Source organism: Lonchura striata, chromosome 4 (genome assembly GCF_046129695.1).
Source record: "Lonchura striata isolate bLonStr1 chromosome 4, bLonStr1.mat, whole genome shotgun sequence".
NCBI lineage: Eukaryota > Metazoa > Chordata > Aves > Passeriformes > Estrildidae > Lonchura > Lonchura striata.
In genome coordinates this window covers 24,233,430-24,251,424 of record NC_134606.1, presented here as the reverse complement: position 1 = coordinate 24,251,424, position 17,995 = coordinate 24,233,430, and the positions used below count along the sequence as shown (strand labels likewise).

Genomic DNA, 17,995 nt, shown 5'->3' with positions numbered 1-17,995 from the left:
CAAAAGGAAATTTATTACCCTGCACAGTTTGTGTGCCAGGGCAAAGGATGGGACAGCACATGGAGAGTGGACATGGACTGAGACCTTTCTGTGGACTCCAGGGAAGCTTCCACACTGAACACAAGAAGGCACATTTCCCACAGAAGGGACATAAAAGTGGGATCTAAGAAAGGTAGCAGAGATGAAAGATAGATGTGAGAAATCTATATTGACTGGCAAATATACACCCCTCTAAACATTTATTTGACCATAGCCATGGAGATTTTGTGGTGAACAGAAATGTAGGGCATTATTCATTTATTAAAAATGAGTACTCTTCAACTATTATAAAAACTCTTACATTGGTTTGCTGGTTAAATCCTTGGAAGCCTTGTCTTGCACAGGAACTGAGGAACAAGCAAAGAAGCTTCTTTAATTTGTCATCAATTTCAAATATTTTGTTTAGAATGCATCTTTTTGGTGCAGGGGAATGAAGGCTGTCAGGTGGCTTTTAAATGTGATTACTAGAAACACAAATGTAAATTAAATTTTTAAGAAAATCTACCTTCCACCAATAATGAAGCCATCAAAAAGTGTAACACTGCACACAGAAATAGGTCTCATTATGCAAATATATTGCAGAGGATCTTAATAGATGGGAACCCCTCTGTCTCAGTTTCTGTAATTATAATGTACTGTATATAATTATAATTAATGTAATTAAAACAGTCTCGCACCAAGTTCAATTATGTCACTCAAATGCTGCCTCTAGACACATTAGAAGTGGCACATCAGTATTATGGAGAAGATAATCCTATATTCCTTTAGATTAATAAACAGCAGGGACCAAAAGAGAGTTAAAGGGTAAAAAAAGCAACATTAAAAATCTTTCCTTAAAAATAAAAAGGTGCTTTATCTCTTAAGAGAAACTTGCAGCATCCCAAACATCTCTGTTTTAATGAATATATACAACGACTAGCAGATTAAACTTCTGATAAGGCAAAACCCAACTTTTCAGTTTAATCCTCTAATGTAATTCTGTATCCATAATAAAGGATAATAGCCCTGTGAATAGGAAATCTAGCAAAACCTACACCTCTGTGATCTTCTGGTGGATGAACCTCAGTGTCATCAGCTTTACACCACTGCCATTCTCAGATCTCTCCCACATCCCATGTCTGTCTCACTCCCTGGGCAAAAAGCCCCCACAGCCCAGGAGCGCAGGGGCCCTGCCAGCCACCTCCTCCCTCCTGCAACACCAGCCAGCATCAACCACAGCACCTGGGACACGTACAGATACACTGACCACTGTCTGTGGCAATGCTAAATGGATGATCCTGGTTCTTATAAAAATCCCGATGATATCTTCACATAATTATTGAAGTAGTTATTCTATATCAGCATTGATAATATCTTCTTTGACGTTGCCTAAAATGTTTCTGAGATGGGAATGTGATGCTATAAGGACACCCAAGGTTTTCCAGAAACAATGCTAATCTTGAAGGCCCCAGTACAAGTCCTGAACCTGAAACTGTCTTTCAAGCAAGATGAAAGTCATGTACTAAACTCTCACTGTATCCTACAAGCCCCTCGATCACTGTCAGTTGACACAGATCCTATACTTATGTTACAGTGATAACCTTTAATATTTCTACTGTCTCTTACATAGTCAAACCATTTTGCAGCTTTTTCCTTGGCAAGTGTGGGGCAATAATTTTGCTTTCTGTCCACCTTTGAGGTTTCTGTCTAATACCTTCTATCTACAAGATAACTGGAAATGGATTAATAGGATAAGGGTGAACCTTATCAATAATAAAACAATTTTTCAGTTCAGCAGTGCTGCCCTCTTGTCATGATAAAATTAATTCATTCTGGAGAGTGAAATGGAACAATTTCACAAGAGAACTCATTGTTTCACAGCTATTTTGCCTCAAGTATCTGAAAAGTATCTTAAATTACTAATATAGCCTAGAAATAATAAAGGCTCTGGCTTTCAGAGCAGTAGAAATCCAACATGTGGAGTGTCTAGTCTTCTCCTTTTTATAAATACATATGCATTTCCATGGTTTTGGGGTTTGTTATTGTTGTTGTTGTTGGGTGCTTTCTTTTCCTTAGGGAAACAGGGAGCAGGGAGAAAAAGAAAAGTAGGCCACTCTATGCTATAGGATATTTATAGGGCTTAGTTGCTTTTGAATGACAGAACCTAAAGAATTTCACCACGTAAATTTAAGAAATGGAGTCAGGCAATGTCAGATACATTAACAGTTATTTTTCAGAAAAGGATAGGTGAGTACCAGATGGCACAGACTTGTCTCTACAGAGCTGTGGGGTGGGAGCCGAGGAACTATCAACCCGTGTAACCTCAGTCCAGGAACGGACAGCCAAACCAGCTGAAAGATTCATGAAGAGGACAATGACAAAGAGGAATGCAGATGGGTTTGTCAGAGATAAAACGTCATATCAGTTTTCCCAGTAACCAGGAACATATTTAAGTAGCCAGTCTCCTCTCTTTCCAAAGATTAGTAATATTTTGGCACTTTCTCACTTGGCATTCCTACAAACAGGCCAGAGAAGCCTGGGCTGGACAAAAACATTACAGAAAAGCTATTATAAATTGCAAAATTCTGGAAAATGGTTAGCCAGAGATTGAATGTCATCAGTTTGTGATCAAAATGGAAAGACACTTTGCAGTTTTGCAAAGCTTTTTCTTTGGCCTTAATTAATATATTTGTATTAATTCGTACATATATTGAAGACCTGGAGGGTAGAAGAGAGATTATTCTCACTAATTCAGTACAGGGTATCACTCCAGAACACACCACTACTATGACAGAGAGCAGCATTAAAATTCAATAGCATCCTGATATATAGGAAAACAGGTTGAAAAAAGTAATAGTTGAGCAGGAACACACATAGAGACAAGAATAATAAATTGCATGACCCAGGATCAGGAATGATTGCCTAGACAGCAGTTCTACAGAAAAGATATGCAGTTTATAATGGATTGCAAGGGAAGCACGAGCCAACATTGTCACTCACTGCAAAAAGACAAGCATCTATACTAGAACAAGCCCACAAAGGTACAGCCTGGCAAACACTGAATTTGTTTGTTGTAAAGTACATGTTAGTGAATTTGTGAACTGTACTTTTAGCCTCTATGAATTCTTATAAAAATATATTTTTAGCCTTTTGAATCACAGCACATAAAATAAAAGCAATACATGCAAAACATGGATTGTTTTCTGGTTCATGCAGCAATAATGTATTTATTCACAAAATATAAATTAAAAATATTGAAGATGATGTGTTGAAAATTGTAAAATGTTCCCCTGTTGACTTCCATTGATGATTAAATTTACATAGGTGGATATTTTTAAAATTCATTTTCTTGATATGACTTACACAGAATTCATTGAGAGACCATGAAATAAAATGAAAACAATAATTTTAATTGTCCCCTCCCAGCCTTGTTAGGCGTAATTTCTCAATGTATTATTGCACTTTAATTAAAATTTTGTAAAATACAGATTAGTTCATCAGACTAATTAGAAATCCTCTTATTTTTCCTGATAATAAGAAACATATGAAAAAATGCATGTCACGCATTTTGTGCATTACTCTGAACAGAGATTCCTTGGCAAGCATATGAAATTCTTATTTAATTTTTTTCTATTCTTTGCCTTGTAAAAAAAAAAAAAAAAAAAAAAGGAGAAATAATTACCTCCTGCTTGGGAATAACAGAATAACACAGCATCTTTACTGGAAAATATGTCCATTAAAGGCAGAATACTTTAAGTTCTTGACAGTAGTTACTCAGCTCACTATTTCGAATGCTAAATCCAACACCCACTATAGCACACATGGTTTATGGACATTCTGATTGTCAGTATAGCAAAACACTGTCAGTAATAGAGGCTGAAAATTCTTGATAGCAAGTAAAATATATATCTTCTACAACCCTGATCATTCATCATCATAATCTACACATATGAATTCTGTGAACTGCATAGAACAGAAGGCCAGGTGGTCTTGAGAAACATCAGACCATTATCATTATGCTTAATGTGTGTTTATTCATATTTTCCACTGAGTGGAGAATGAGGTGGGTTGAGAACTGGCTGTATGGCAGATCCCACAGGATTTTGATCGATGGCACAGGGAAGCCTTTGTGAGTTGGAAGCCTCTCACTAGTGGGGTCCCTCAAGGTTCAGTACTGGGCAGAGGATTGTTTAACTTCTCCATCAATGACTCAAATGAAGGGGCAGATGCCTCCTCAGTGAGTTCACTGGTGACACAGAGCTGGGAGGAGCAGCTGATACCCCAGAGTGCTGTGCAGCCCTTCAGAAGGGCCTCAGCAGGCTGGAGAGATGGGCAGAGAAGAATTTCTGAAATTTAACAAGGGCAAGTGCAGGGTCCTGCAGCTGGGGAGGAATAACCCCAGGCACCAGCACAGGCTGGGGGCCAGCCTGCTGGAGAGCAGCTCTGCAGAGAAGGACCCGGGGGTCCTGGTGGACAGCAAGCTGTCCATTAACCTTGTGGCCAAGAAGGCCAATGGTATTCTGGAGCTTATTAGGAAGAGCATTGCCAACAGGTCAAGGGAGGTGATCCTGCCCTCCTGCTCAGCTATGGTGAGGCCATATCTGGAGCAGGCCCAGAAGAAGGGCAACAATGATTAAGGTACTTGAGAATCTCTATTACAAGGGAAGAGTGAGGAAGCTGAGCCTGTTCGGACTCAAAAAATACAAGTGAGAGGGCATCTCAACAATATCTGTAAATATTTGAAGGTTCAGTGTCAAGAAGATGAAACTAGACTCTTGTCAGTGGTGCCAAGCAATAGGACAAGAGGCAATGAGCAGAAACTGATGCACAAGAAATTCCTACTGAGTGAAATTTACTGTGTGGGTGACCACACACTGGAACAGATTTCCCAGAAAGGCTGTGGAGTCTCCCTCACTGGAGATATTCAAGGACCATCTGGACACAATCCTATGCCTATCCTATCCTATGCTCTGGGATGAGCCTGTTTGAGCAGGGAAGTTGGAGCAGATGACCTCCTGTGGTCTCTTCCATTCTGTGATTTAATTTATGTGGTAGACACAATACCTAGAAGCAATAAATCAACCGGAAGTTGTTATTTTTTAAAATTTATTAACAGAAGGAACTGAAGTGGAAAAACGTTTCCCAGAATATGAACAAATCTACTGGCAGAATGCAGTCACTAAAGTAATACTCAGAAATTCTGCTTGTCTATGAAATGCACCTATAAAGCAACAATGGATCAAAAATATGCATCAGCTCACTATGTGACTTTTCTTTAGATCAGATTATGCCTGTGCTCATTGAGGATGAAAGATGCAGAAATAAAGCACAATGAAAATCCGCTCTTTACCCAGAAGCTTACATTCCCATAGTTGCCATAAAAGAAAAATCAACATTATCCAACTTCCTTTATGGAATAGAAAGAAAGATGATTGCTTCCATAGTATACTGACCTTATGATCCCAGACCAATGCAGAACAAGCCATAAGCACTCATGGAGTCCTTTTACTACTGGAGTAAAACTCATGCATCAAAGTGGTCATGGACATATTAAGACACCTGTTAGGGTTAAGCAAAGATACTCCAGGTGTGTTAACACCTTCACATGAGTGGGTCCAGAACAGAAAAACAACTCTGAGCCCTCATGGCGAAATCTTTTATCTCACCACCTGTGCTGGAACCTCCTGAAGCCGCAACAATGTGAGTCAAACCTCATGCCCAAGGGATGATGACAACACCTGCTGTAAGAAGCAATGTGAGAAAGAGACCTCAAATGGAACTTGGCAAACAGCCTGACCCTGGCATCTCAAGCTACCCAGCTCACAATCAGACTCACAAGAGCACACTGGTAACAGCACACATGGCAGACATGTGTTGATACCAAGGGAGAGCAAAGTGCAGAGCAGCTTCCTCCAACAAGGGGAAAGGGAGACATCTTACTTAGGAATTAGGTCCTCCTTTTCTTCTAGCAGGAAAGAATAAGCTGCTAATTTCTGACAGTAGGCGTAGACCAGAGAGGCTTCATTAGCTGTGTGCATTCTCAGCCTCTGGGCATGTACTGTCAGGAAGAGGAAGCAACAAAGAAGTATCCTCCTCTTCTTTTTATATAGGCAATGGTGTTACAAGGCTATAGGGGTACCTTTATGCAGGTTCAGCTCCTGAAGCTGCATGCTTGTATGATTTGCATCTTTTGATACTCTAAGGAGAATCACAACTACTTCATACACCATATATGCAGAGTGTGAGTCACTCATCTCCACATCTCTCCAACATGCCAGATGCATTTCTTAGCAGATAAAAGAGCAGAGCAACTTCACTGTGGGCATCAAGCAGAAAGCTATATCTTATTCCCCTATGTTCCCTCAAAATATCTGTTGCAATTTTAAAAGGTCCTTGATTCAGTTTCCTGAAGTAGAAAAAAATCATCATTAAATAGTCATGAGCAATTTGCTCAAAACAAACTGAAAGGCTTGGTGATCACACCCAATATAATGTAGAGAGTCCAAGCAAAGCAAAACAGGTCCAGTCCAATCACTAGTTATCAATACATAACTCTTTCATAAACTAAATATGATCCACCATAAAACAAATTTGATTTTCAGCCCTATAAGGAGTACTGGAAGGTTGCTCTGAAATATCACTTTGTATGGTTTCATGAGTCCACATCTGTAAGTCAATATGCAGCTGCATATACAAAAGCCCTAAGGAAATATCTAAAGGCCTTCTCTTTTTGCCACTGCTTTTCCAAGGACATTATTTCACAGAGCCAGAAAATGTGCATGTTCATTAGCAAAGGCTACCTTTCAATACTGCTTTCCAATTCACTAACTTTCCTTCCCTGGTGTCTAGATAATTACCTTCTAGTTGTATCCCTGGAGTAGTGCCTAAGGCATAAATGAGGACAGAGACAACTAAAAAAATCACTGAGGTTAATTCCCCTTGATGTCCTCGGAACAGAGACCACATAGCAGCTTAATTGAAATGGCTAGAGGAGAAAAAAGATAATATAAAGATTGAATTATTATTCTTTCTAGTGATTGAATGGTAGAGGAGTAATTCATCAATATAGGTTTTATGCAAAAAATTTTTAAGAAAACCATACAATAACTCCATAAGCAAACTTCATATTTTTTTATTTCTAACCACCTGAATATTTTTAAATATTTTTAGCAATATAACCTCATCATAAAATATGACGCCCTCACTAAAGCATAATATGTAGCAATTTTCCCACAAAGTACATTTTTTTCAGAGACTAAGGGGATAAAAAATTAATGTCAGGTTATTATTTTTTTGCTGTTATAAGAATGATTTGCTATGATATATTCTCCCTTGAGTCACCAGCACACTGGTGGAGTCAATTCATTCCCTAACCTTACACTTGCCAAGAAATACATGCTCAGATCTATTTAATCCCAGTACAAGGACTTCACTGACAAAATTATGGCTGCTTCCTGTCCAAATGAAGCCCTAGCACAAGGATTATACTGTACTGCACTAGGGATGGAGTAGGAAGATCTCATATGAAATTTCCATCCTGCAGAAATAATTGATACTTTTGCTACTGACTTCACAGCAACACAATTTTACTAGAAGCATCTTCATGCCATTTCTACTCTTTGCCTAATTAAGATATTAAGCAAAATAATTGTGATCTTGTGACAAACTATATATTTTACTGAGGACTTTGTCATCAGGGGACCTGCAGATCATTTAATTTTTCTGAAGAGGCAGACTGTGCTACATTAGGTTCTTTTTCAGAGGTAATTATTAATAATTGAGATGTAACTTCAACAATTTCCACAAAACTAATTTAGTCACATGGGTTAGGTTTCTTCCCACCAATCTGCCACTACTTAAGATGCCTCTTAATGGCTATTATATAACCTCTTTGGACCAATTCCCTCAATATTGTGTTTATACATTGTCCTCCAGATGACAGCAAAGGTCAACTCCCCATCATCTCACTAAAGGTGTGTTCAATTTAGCCTCTTTCCCCTACACAGCTAAAAAAGCTCTGATAAATCAGCTCTATAGCAAGAATAAACACACTGCTTCACTTAATTAAAAATTAAATTCCTCTTCAGGGAACATTACAGTAGTGAGCTGCTACATGCCTATGTTAAATAGGTGTTTCTTTGAGGACACAGCTAGAGTTATACTACTGGGAACTCTGTATCACCATAAGCCAGAATTTGTTCAGACATTCAGTTAGAACACTACACGTGTTCATGTTTTAAAAAGAGGTGGATATAGAAAAGCTAAGGGTTCTTTGAAGAATCAGGAGAATTGCACAACTAAGTTTCATTCATCTTTGCACCTATTACATTAATGAATCCTATAATTTTCATATTTGGAAGAAAAAGTAAAAAATATTGCTTTGCATACTGGCCAATAAAACCTTATAATAAAAGATAACTCAGAGGAGATGGGCAACAGGGCTGTGCCTGTGAAGGTCAGGGAGTAATGCTGTGACTGCCAACAGTTGTTGCAAAGAAGCTGACTATATATCACAACACAAAGGGGAGTGGAAGGCAGCCTTTGTTTTAGAGAAACAGATACCAAGAGCTGAGTTCACCAATTGGTGTAAGGGTTTCTCCCTGAGTTTTTAAAAGAGTGCAAATATCTTCCTTTCTCAGCCAGACCAGCATGGAGGCTGGGGAGTGAATACATGGTTCAGCCCAACACAGAGTATAAATCCAGAAAAATAGCAAAAGTATTCAGAAGAGAGCAATGGCCTTGAGCTGGCTTCCAGCCATGTATTCCTTCCCAGTAACTGGGGATGCCCAGTACAGTTGTTATATTTTGCTAGGTGGTACTTAGATTTGTATTGTGTTTTCAGTCTATTTTGTATTACTTTGCTAATTCAGATATCCCAAGTAATTTCACCTATTTTCAAATAAGTAAATTTGATATTATACCTTACACTGTCTACATATGGAATATCTAAAAAAACCTGGTTGAAGTCTATTGGACTGTGACAACAGTGCATACTTTCTTAAGGAAATGCTTTCAGTCCTCTAAAGCTTCAAACAGAAGTAGTCAAACTAATCAGAAATGCAGAGGTAATAACATTGTCTAAGAAAACACTGGTAATGAAAATACTTTCTTCTCAGTTTTCCTATGCAATCAAGAGCAAGCAGAGTAACTTAGACAAAAGAAATTAGTTGTAGCTAGCATGCTGAATGTTCATATGCAATTTGGTAGGAACTTGCTCCTGGATCTATTTGGAGGCCCCATCTACTTTTGGCTCACAGGCCATATGAATTCAAGACTCTGATCTGCCCACATTCCCAGAAAACCAATGCCCAGCTAAAGACCACTATAACTTCCACAATAAAGACATAGGGTGCTGCTGAATGCAGGCGTATCCGTTCTCTCCTCTTATTCATTGGCATTCAAACTTCACATAACACAAGAAAAGAGGGCGTCAAGAAGTCATCCTTGATCTTTTACTGACCTTCACAACTGTATTTTTCAGGACAGAAGAAAACTCTTCACTAAGATTCTCTTCCATTTCAGTGAGTTGACAGCCACAGCAGTCAGCCAAATCACGCTGATAGTATGTAATATGGTAGATCTACACTAAATGCAGTTTCCTGTTAAAAAAGGGTCAACATTTCCTCTAGAGAGAGTTCCAGGAGCATAACAGTTTGTTTTTTTCACCCTTTAGAATCACAGATTAGAATAGCTCTGTCTGAGGTCCTGCACTCTGGGTCTAAAAGCAGACATTCAAGTGGGAACAGGCACTTTATATGGGGCATTTAGGATTCACCTTTGCTTAGTAATATATTCCCATGATCCATAAATGCAAAAGTGATCTTCTCTGTGACATAATTGTTAACATGGGGACTCTTATTTATTTTCTCAGCTACAATGCATGTAAAGCAAATAGACCATAGCAATACCATTACACACACTCCTGCACTCACTTTAGAGACAATCAATATCCATTATCAAATTCTCAGCAGGAGAGAAAAGCTGTGAAATTGCCCATAAAATAAATTTACAAAGTCATCCCAATATCTTCTATGTTCTGTTTGAAAAATGATACATAAATAATTGTTTCAAAGGTACTTTCACTTCATTATCATACCAGAGCCTCTTCATGGCAGTAGTGATGATGACTACACTACCCTCTGTTTCACAGAAATGAGGAAAAGAAGTTGGATTCTGTGAAGGGTCTTGTTTTGTAATTGGTCCTGTCCTTTGGATCAGGGTCATTCTCTTTTACTTGCTACTCAAGCTCTGACATAGACCATAATATTATCTTTGATTCAAATAAAGGTCATGTTTGCTGTGTCACCCAACTACTGAAACTCTTGATCTACTTTAAAAGACCAGAAAAAGAGTTTCAACCCTGGAGGAACTCTTTTTCGGTAGCTTTACATTTTCTTTTAGGAAGGTAGCCCATAGGGGTTTTTTTAGCATTCCTGCAGATCTTGTCTTTGCCTCTTGTGGAACACCCACAAAGTAGAATGATGTTTTTCTTACAACCCTCTAAACATCCCAGGCTCTTGTGTGAGTTTCTTCTCTCTTACTCCTTGACAAAAAGAGACACAAAAATGTACCTTTCTATTTTGTGATACAAGTGATGATGACTAGGCTTCCAAGGCATTGATGGACCAACGTGCAGTTGATGCTCAATATGTGCTGAATCAACTTTGGAGACAGGAGAGAAGGAAAGGTAATTTTGTATATATTTGTAAATATATATATATATATATATATAGTTTAAATGCCACAAGTACCCAGAGATACTTGGCATAGTTTCCTGATCAATTTGGCATTTGCTGTTATTCACATCCAGATGACAGGACAGGGCCCAGCATTAGTCCTTGGTCAGACTTTTATCCTATGGTCAAAAAAAAATCAGCAGATCTGATTCCTGGCAGCTGAAGTGCATTCTAATCTAAGATCCAGCACAATCTATTTCAGACATCAAAAGTAACAGTGCTGTAAGCAGGTTCATGTACTATTTTCTGCTTCTCCATGTATTTTGCCAGTAGTCACCACTCATTTTAGTGGAAACACGTCACAATGAGCAAGTTTCAAGACTTCAATGCATTGCAACCTTTCCTATCTTTTACTTTCTAGGGTGATTATGTGTATCACACCTAGGCATCATTTAATACTGTGTGCTCTGTGTTTGTCCACAGCAAATACAAAGGCACCTGTTATCTTACAATGCGCTACCCATTTAAAAGTGTCGTGTTTGTACCTTTGAACATTTTATATGTTTATTCTGTTTGGTTCTTTAAATGTCTCATTCTTCATCCTTTATCTCTAATTTAGACAACTAATTGCTTTAGACAAATTACTTTATTCCTTTTCATATTTCCCTATATGCTAAATACTGATAAGTAACCAACATTTATCAATGATATTCAGCTTTATATTAATTATATTTCAAGGCACAAAAAATAATTGTGCAGTAGCACTGTTTAGCAGTGCACAAACGAACTTCATACTGAATAGCAACCAAATACAAAGAATTTGTATTTGAAACCAAGTGAAATATTGAATCCTGAACAGAGATGAAAATAATACATTCAAATTAATTCAGGCAATTTTGAATACCACCATTTTTTGCTACATCTTATGCTCTGAACAATCACTCTCTTTGAACTGCAGCAACTGGGATTGAAGATTAGACTGTATGGAGCCTACCTGTATCTTTCTGAATAGCCACAATTATCTTATGATTTGTAATGCTCTGCTTATGAAAGCTAACACCAGGCACTGGTTTCATTACAAAAATCACAAATTTACTAATGCCTTTTAGAGCATTATTTCATCTGTTTAAGTTAAACTGGCTACACATGCAGCATAAAATTAGGGATAAAATCTGCTTTAATATAACTATAGTTAGAGTAGAAATTAAAGAAAATTAGCTAGTATAGCACCAAAAAAGTAGAAAAAAATAATACCTCAGATATATTTTGAACTTAAATTTTGAGGTTTAACAAGCGATTTAAAAACAAGTCAAACAGAATGAGCTAGATGCTAATAGATAACCACCTGTGTCCTCTCAGTGCTCTGGAAAACCTTATTAGCAATGCAAGGCCATGGATCTTGGCTCCTTTTCCACTTAAGTAAATTTAGCACTAAGAAGAACCATGATGGAGTGGGTATTTCATGCTAATGAACTCTCTGCACCACATGGTACTCTCTTCCTATTTGAAAAAATGACCATTTGCAAGGAAAGCCAATATTTTACATAAATATTAGTCCATCAGTAGTTAGTGCAATTCCCTGTACTGATCCAAGGATAAGGAATCAGCTAGGATTGCTTTCTAGGTTAGATATGTCTCTTAAATAGAACTCTGTGGAAGTAGTTCTTTGTTTAAGAAAAATAGAAACTGGATCAAAAAAAGTTTTTTTATTTTAACTCTATCAGACACAGCAATGTTGCTGCAAAACAAGATTAAAAGCATATTTGGAAAATGATTTCACAGACCTCTAGTGGACTGAAATTGATCTGCTCAGACTTATGTGTTGCTTAACACAGAAACAAATTCCCATCATTTATCTCTAGTGCCTTCTCACAAAAACTGAACATTTCTGACAAGTTTTATTTTTCAGCAGCTCCAGTGGTGTTTTCATGTATAAAGGTTTCTGGTGTAAATACCAGCCAGTGCATATCCCAGAATTACAGAATCTTACTGTAAGGAAACTTCTGAAATATGGTATTTTCATGTATTTGCAGAGGAGAAAATCAGATTTCAGGAGAGTTCACAAAGGTAACTACTGGAGCTGCAGAGACTCTATTCAAACAGGGCTGTTTCCACTGTTTCATCTTCCAGTTCTAGCTTTTGAGTTAAATAAATCTCTAACACTCAGAGCTCTGGACCAAGCTGAAGATCTCAGATCTCAGATCTGACGGCAGCATTAGACTGGAACATGTGCCATTACGAGCACTAAAAGACATCCAGAATTGTCAATCCCAGACCAGTAGCAGAATATGTTCAGGGGATTACAGGCATGTTCTTGTGATCTGTAAGTATTTATTCTCCTTAGAACAAAACCTAGAGAGGTAAAGCTGATGATGTCACTGGTCTAGAAATTACTCCTGTCTTTTCTCTGAAATGGTCCTGAGCTGTATTAAAGTCTTTCCAGGAAAGACAAGTCCTTAGCCCATCCCCTCAACAATTGTTTTTAAAAAACTTCCAAATAATGCTGTTCATTAAGTGAGTCTCAGATATCTTGAAGAGGATACAGAATTATCAATAAATGCAAAGGGGAAGAGTCAAAATAATGGTTGAACAGTTCACAATAGCCTCTCAGCCTTTAACTTCAGCATTTTTTAAAGATTCAATAAGAATACAAAAAACTCCAAACCTCCTAAACATTGTTGTAAGACATAGAAAATGGAAAGGAAGATCATGTAAAGAGAAACTTTAGCAGATAATAACTGTTATTTTGTATTCTTTGCATGAATGTTTTCTCCAAAATTAAGCATCTCTGCTATCATGAGACGAACACTGATGGCATTAGAAGCCTTATGAATATATATATATATATATGCATCACTTTCTCAGAGTTTTTCCTAATTTAAAACAAGTGGTCTCAGGCATAGGGTCATATCTCAGCAAATCAAAAGCAATCTTCAGAAAGCTAAAACACACTTCAATTTCATTATGGCTGAGAGGAATATAAATTACAGCTTGAATGGTTTAAATTAATGGTCTCAGTTTGTCAAAGGTTGAGAACTGTTCACCTACGAAGAACATTGATATCAAAGGCAGAAGGGAAGGTGTGAAATCAAAGACATCTACATTTTATACATCTGCTCATTATCTTGTAAATGGAAAAAATTATTAATATACATAGCAATTGGTAGATTTTCATACACTATTGGAAAAGTGAGTATCTATGAGTGTACCAGAGAGACACAGTGTATTACAGGTAGAACCAAGTAACATTTATAATTATAACAAGTATGTAAAACTACTGAAGAAAGAAGTGAACATATACATCTCTTCTCTGCAAATACAATTGCTATTTAGGAACAGTACTAACCACAGGAGATGCCATTTCTGGATAGTTATGTTGCTGGAGTGCCATATTGGAATGAGCACAAAAATGCACTACTGAGAAAGCATAGCTTTTCAATAAGGGAATACACAGAAATAATTAGGGTTTAGGAGAGGTAGGTCAATGCCTCATGAGATTTTCAGAATTGCACTTCAATGGCAGTTAGGCACTGAACCTTCTATTGCAACCTTTCTAGGTACTAAAATATTGCAGTTCTGATGCAAAGTCCTTGCACTCCACAACTGAGTTTACGTTAAAGCAAATGAATTCATTTGTTGAGATAAATCTGAAAGCATTAACCTTGTATTGCATTACCCCACGCAGTTTTACAGGAATTGGATCTCTACAGGGATTTGAGAGGTTTCTGCTGACCAGTGAGTGCTGCCTCCTGATCAGTGTTGTGACTGAAAACACATGATGCCTGGCTCATTTCTCTCAGTTCACAGGTATTTTTGTTACTCTAAGGTAGGTTCTACTCTAAGAAGTCACCTGAAACTGAATGCATCTCTGACCATGCCTGGCTATGCTGCACTAGGAGGGTGCATAAGAGGTGAAAGACACAAAGACCAAAACCAGAAAATATTCAGAGTTATAAAGGGTTATCAGTGCAATCAGCTTTCAGACACATCTGACCACCATCAAGATGCATGCAAAATTATATTCTCTGAGAAAGCTTTTCCACTATTAACAGCATGGGTAAGACACAGCAAGGAAGAAAATTGGAGAGTGGTGCACCTGAGCATTGTGTCTCTACTGTGAAAAGAAGAGATGATTCTACCTAACTGCATTAAGACCTCCACAGAGCACATCTAAATTACTTAGAGAACACTTAGGCATTATAGTAATAACCACTACAGGAAACTCTAATGCAGATGTATAAAACATTAAATAGCTTAATTTTTTTCTAATACATGCTTTTACCCTGCTTGTTCCAACCTTTTCATCATATTTAGGGCAAACAGCAAAATAACACCAAACTCTTTCAAAAAAAAATGTTATCCAGGAAGCTGCATAACCATTTCTTCTGCTTTCCTCCTATCTCATTAACTCAATTATATCCATTTCTTTAGTAAGTCTTACTGTAGCTACTCCTCCTGTAGCTACTTTCCAGCTACTAGAAATTTCCATTTACATTAAATATGTTTAAAACCCCCAACTTCTTCATTCTGGGGGTCAGAACAATTTGTCCCTAATATTTCAGCACTAAAAGAAAATAAAGAGTAGTCCCAAGCTTAGTTTTTAAACCATTTTTTAAATTACACATTATTTGTCTGATTTATGACTTCTGAATGCTTGCAATCCAAAATTGTGGAAGAAAATGGGGTGGGAGCTAGTAAGTTACACCAATCCTTGTAGAGAGGTTACTGATGCCAATATAGAGTTCTGAACTAAGGTAACAGGCAGTGAAAGTCTAGATTTTGTACAACAAATAGATAAGATTTAAGGAATCTTTGACCTCAGCACCTCATAGATGATGGGGTGTTACAGGGGAGAGAACCTCAATCCCATACTGTGGCTGTAGCCCTGTCCTGATCTCAGAAAGAGAGAAAGATGTTTTTTTACATCACATTTTTAAAGTTTCTGTGTGAGTCTCTATATAGAGCTTATGTCTATGCCAAAACACCTAATCAGATACTAGCAAAGAAAACAGATGACAGAAAATATTCTATTATTAATTACTAAGAAAATAAGTATTTGTGAGTTGGTTGATAGAGCTGGTAATCTCCTTAAACAGAGAAAAGAGTAAGACACTGGATCTTTCAAGGATCTAACAACATTCAATGATGTTTAAAGAGAAATCTGAGAGCTAAAACATAGCAGTTAACAAGAAAGGATTTGTCATCTGGCTCAATAAGAAAAAAGGGGGGGGAAAGAGTAGTTTTAAAGTATTCTAGAGCCTGTGATTAAAAGTGGTTCCTTTGGAGCAAAGCTGAGATAGATAAGGTAGCTGCAAATTTCCCAACAAGGACTGTGTGAAGCGACAGAGACCCGAGAAATCTGGAGCTCAGCTCCCTTAATCTGCTAACACAACAGGTACTCAGACAAAATCCTGCAGGGACATTATTCCCTGTAATTCTCCAACAGTATATAAATTCATGATATCCAAGGACAAAATAGGTGCTAATTTATTCCATTTACCCTCTAGCTTGTTATTCAGTATGTCACAAACTCCATTAAAGCATAACAGGTTGTACTTAGCAAGTACACTGTTTACTCTAAAAGGTACATAACTCTAAGGCAAGGGAGTTGGAACTTGCTGTGTACTTTAATTAGTTGTCTCTTCTGTCCAAAGATGCTTTTTGGCTCTGCATCCACATGTGCACATAACAACAGGTATTGCATACTGCTGTTTTAAGTACTATCTGCTTGCTTTCCCAATTTTAAGAAAAACTGGGCTAGAAAACCATAATTATTTCAAGAAGACAAGACAAGAAAAAAGAGGTGCCATTGCTAAAACAAACAAACAAACAAACAAGGAAAAAAAACAGCAAAACCACAAAATTAAAATAAAAATTAAACTGTCTCTTAAATAAAAATATTATAGCAACTCACTCTTCATATATTTATATGTATATATATATATAATTCTATATGTGTTATAAACAAGTGTAAGGCTATTTCCCAGAGCCAGAATTAATACCCCAACTTTTATTTGCTCATTGTTGCTTTGTAGTTCATGAAGAAATACTGAATACATATGACTTAAAATTTTTGCTTCTTTTATATTTTCCAGAATGGAACCACAACCAAAGCACACTATGCACTTTACAAAACAAGTATGAGTGACGATGTTCTCAAATCCTTAATCCAGAAACTTCTGCTTTTCTATCTTTCTAACTGGAAGAGGGATCTAATGTTTATTCGCTGGGTAAAATACCTGAGTAAACTAGAATTACGTATATATGTAAATACATAATACAAAAATACAAAATCTACATACACATTTTTCTTCATGTAAAGCAAGAAAAACTTATGTTTGGTCATAACTATTGAGATGACTGACAAAACAATATCTTAGACATAAAATAGTACCTGCTTTCCCTGATCTTCACATCTTAGCTTGCTGTATACTTCTTTCCACAGACTGAGTTTGCAGACCGTAGACTTTCTTCACAACTAAGGAACTCAAAGTTTGTAGAATCTGCAAAATTCAGAATTATCTGTTTATCTCATATAAAGCAAAATAAAATGGAAAGACATTTTCAGAAACACAGACACCTTGAAACCCCCATGCCTAGACTGCTCTGTGCAGCTGAAAACAAGCACAACAAAAAACAGCAGAAGACCTGGAAAACAGGGTCACCATAACATCTCTGCTTGTTAAGGGAAATAACCCATGAAGCCAACAATTCAAAAAAGGTGAAAGAAAGACGGCTATATCCTAACTTAGACAACTGAAACTGTCAGGCAAATTAAAAACTCTTTGAACTCTGGATAAGAAGTTAGCCAGAAAACTGTCAAGTCCTCATTGAGAGAGGAAGAGGGAAAAGACATGTAAACAAAAGGCAGCACTGAATAATGGAAGAGAAAGTATAAGTCCCTTCCTTAATGTGTTCTCTCAGAAAAATAAAGCGATAATTATTTTCAAGACCTAACTCCATGCTCAAATAGAGAAGACACACCAGCAGGATCTGGGGGAAAACTGATCTGCAGACGATTCTCTGGATTTGAAATTATTTTCAGCAAGCCCTGCACAGTGTTGGCAGTACTGAATAACATGTACTACAGCTTTTGTAGGACCAGCTGCATTCATTTGTATCTAAAAGTGGCATTTTTTTGTAGCAGATATTAATTTTTGCCCTTAATAAAAGCTAGAGTCTTTCCAGAGAGGCAGTAACTCTGTGTGCTAGAAATCACAGGGCTGGCATCCAGGATGCTGTTAGGGACATTCTGAAAGCTTTTTCCTATTTTAATACACACTATTATGTCCTTATACTAA

General features: G+C 37.2%; 1 long non-coding RNA gene across 1 annotated transcript in view; it reads right to left on the bottom strand.

Moving 5' to 3' along the window:
• The window catches only part of LOC110484981 (uncharacterized), a 59,401-nt gene extending 41,690 nt beyond the window's left edge, over window positions 1-17,711 (bottom strand). The window contains exons 1-2 of the long non-coding RNA XR_002467854.2: window positions 17,679-17,711; window positions 17,089-17,197 (exon numbers count right to left, since the gene is read on the bottom strand). This is a non-coding gene — a long non-coding RNA (uncharacterized LOC110484981). The remainder of the gene's footprint in view (window positions 1-17,088; window positions 17,198-17,678) is intronic.
• Between the last annotated feature and the right edge of the window lie 284 nt (window positions 17,712-17,995).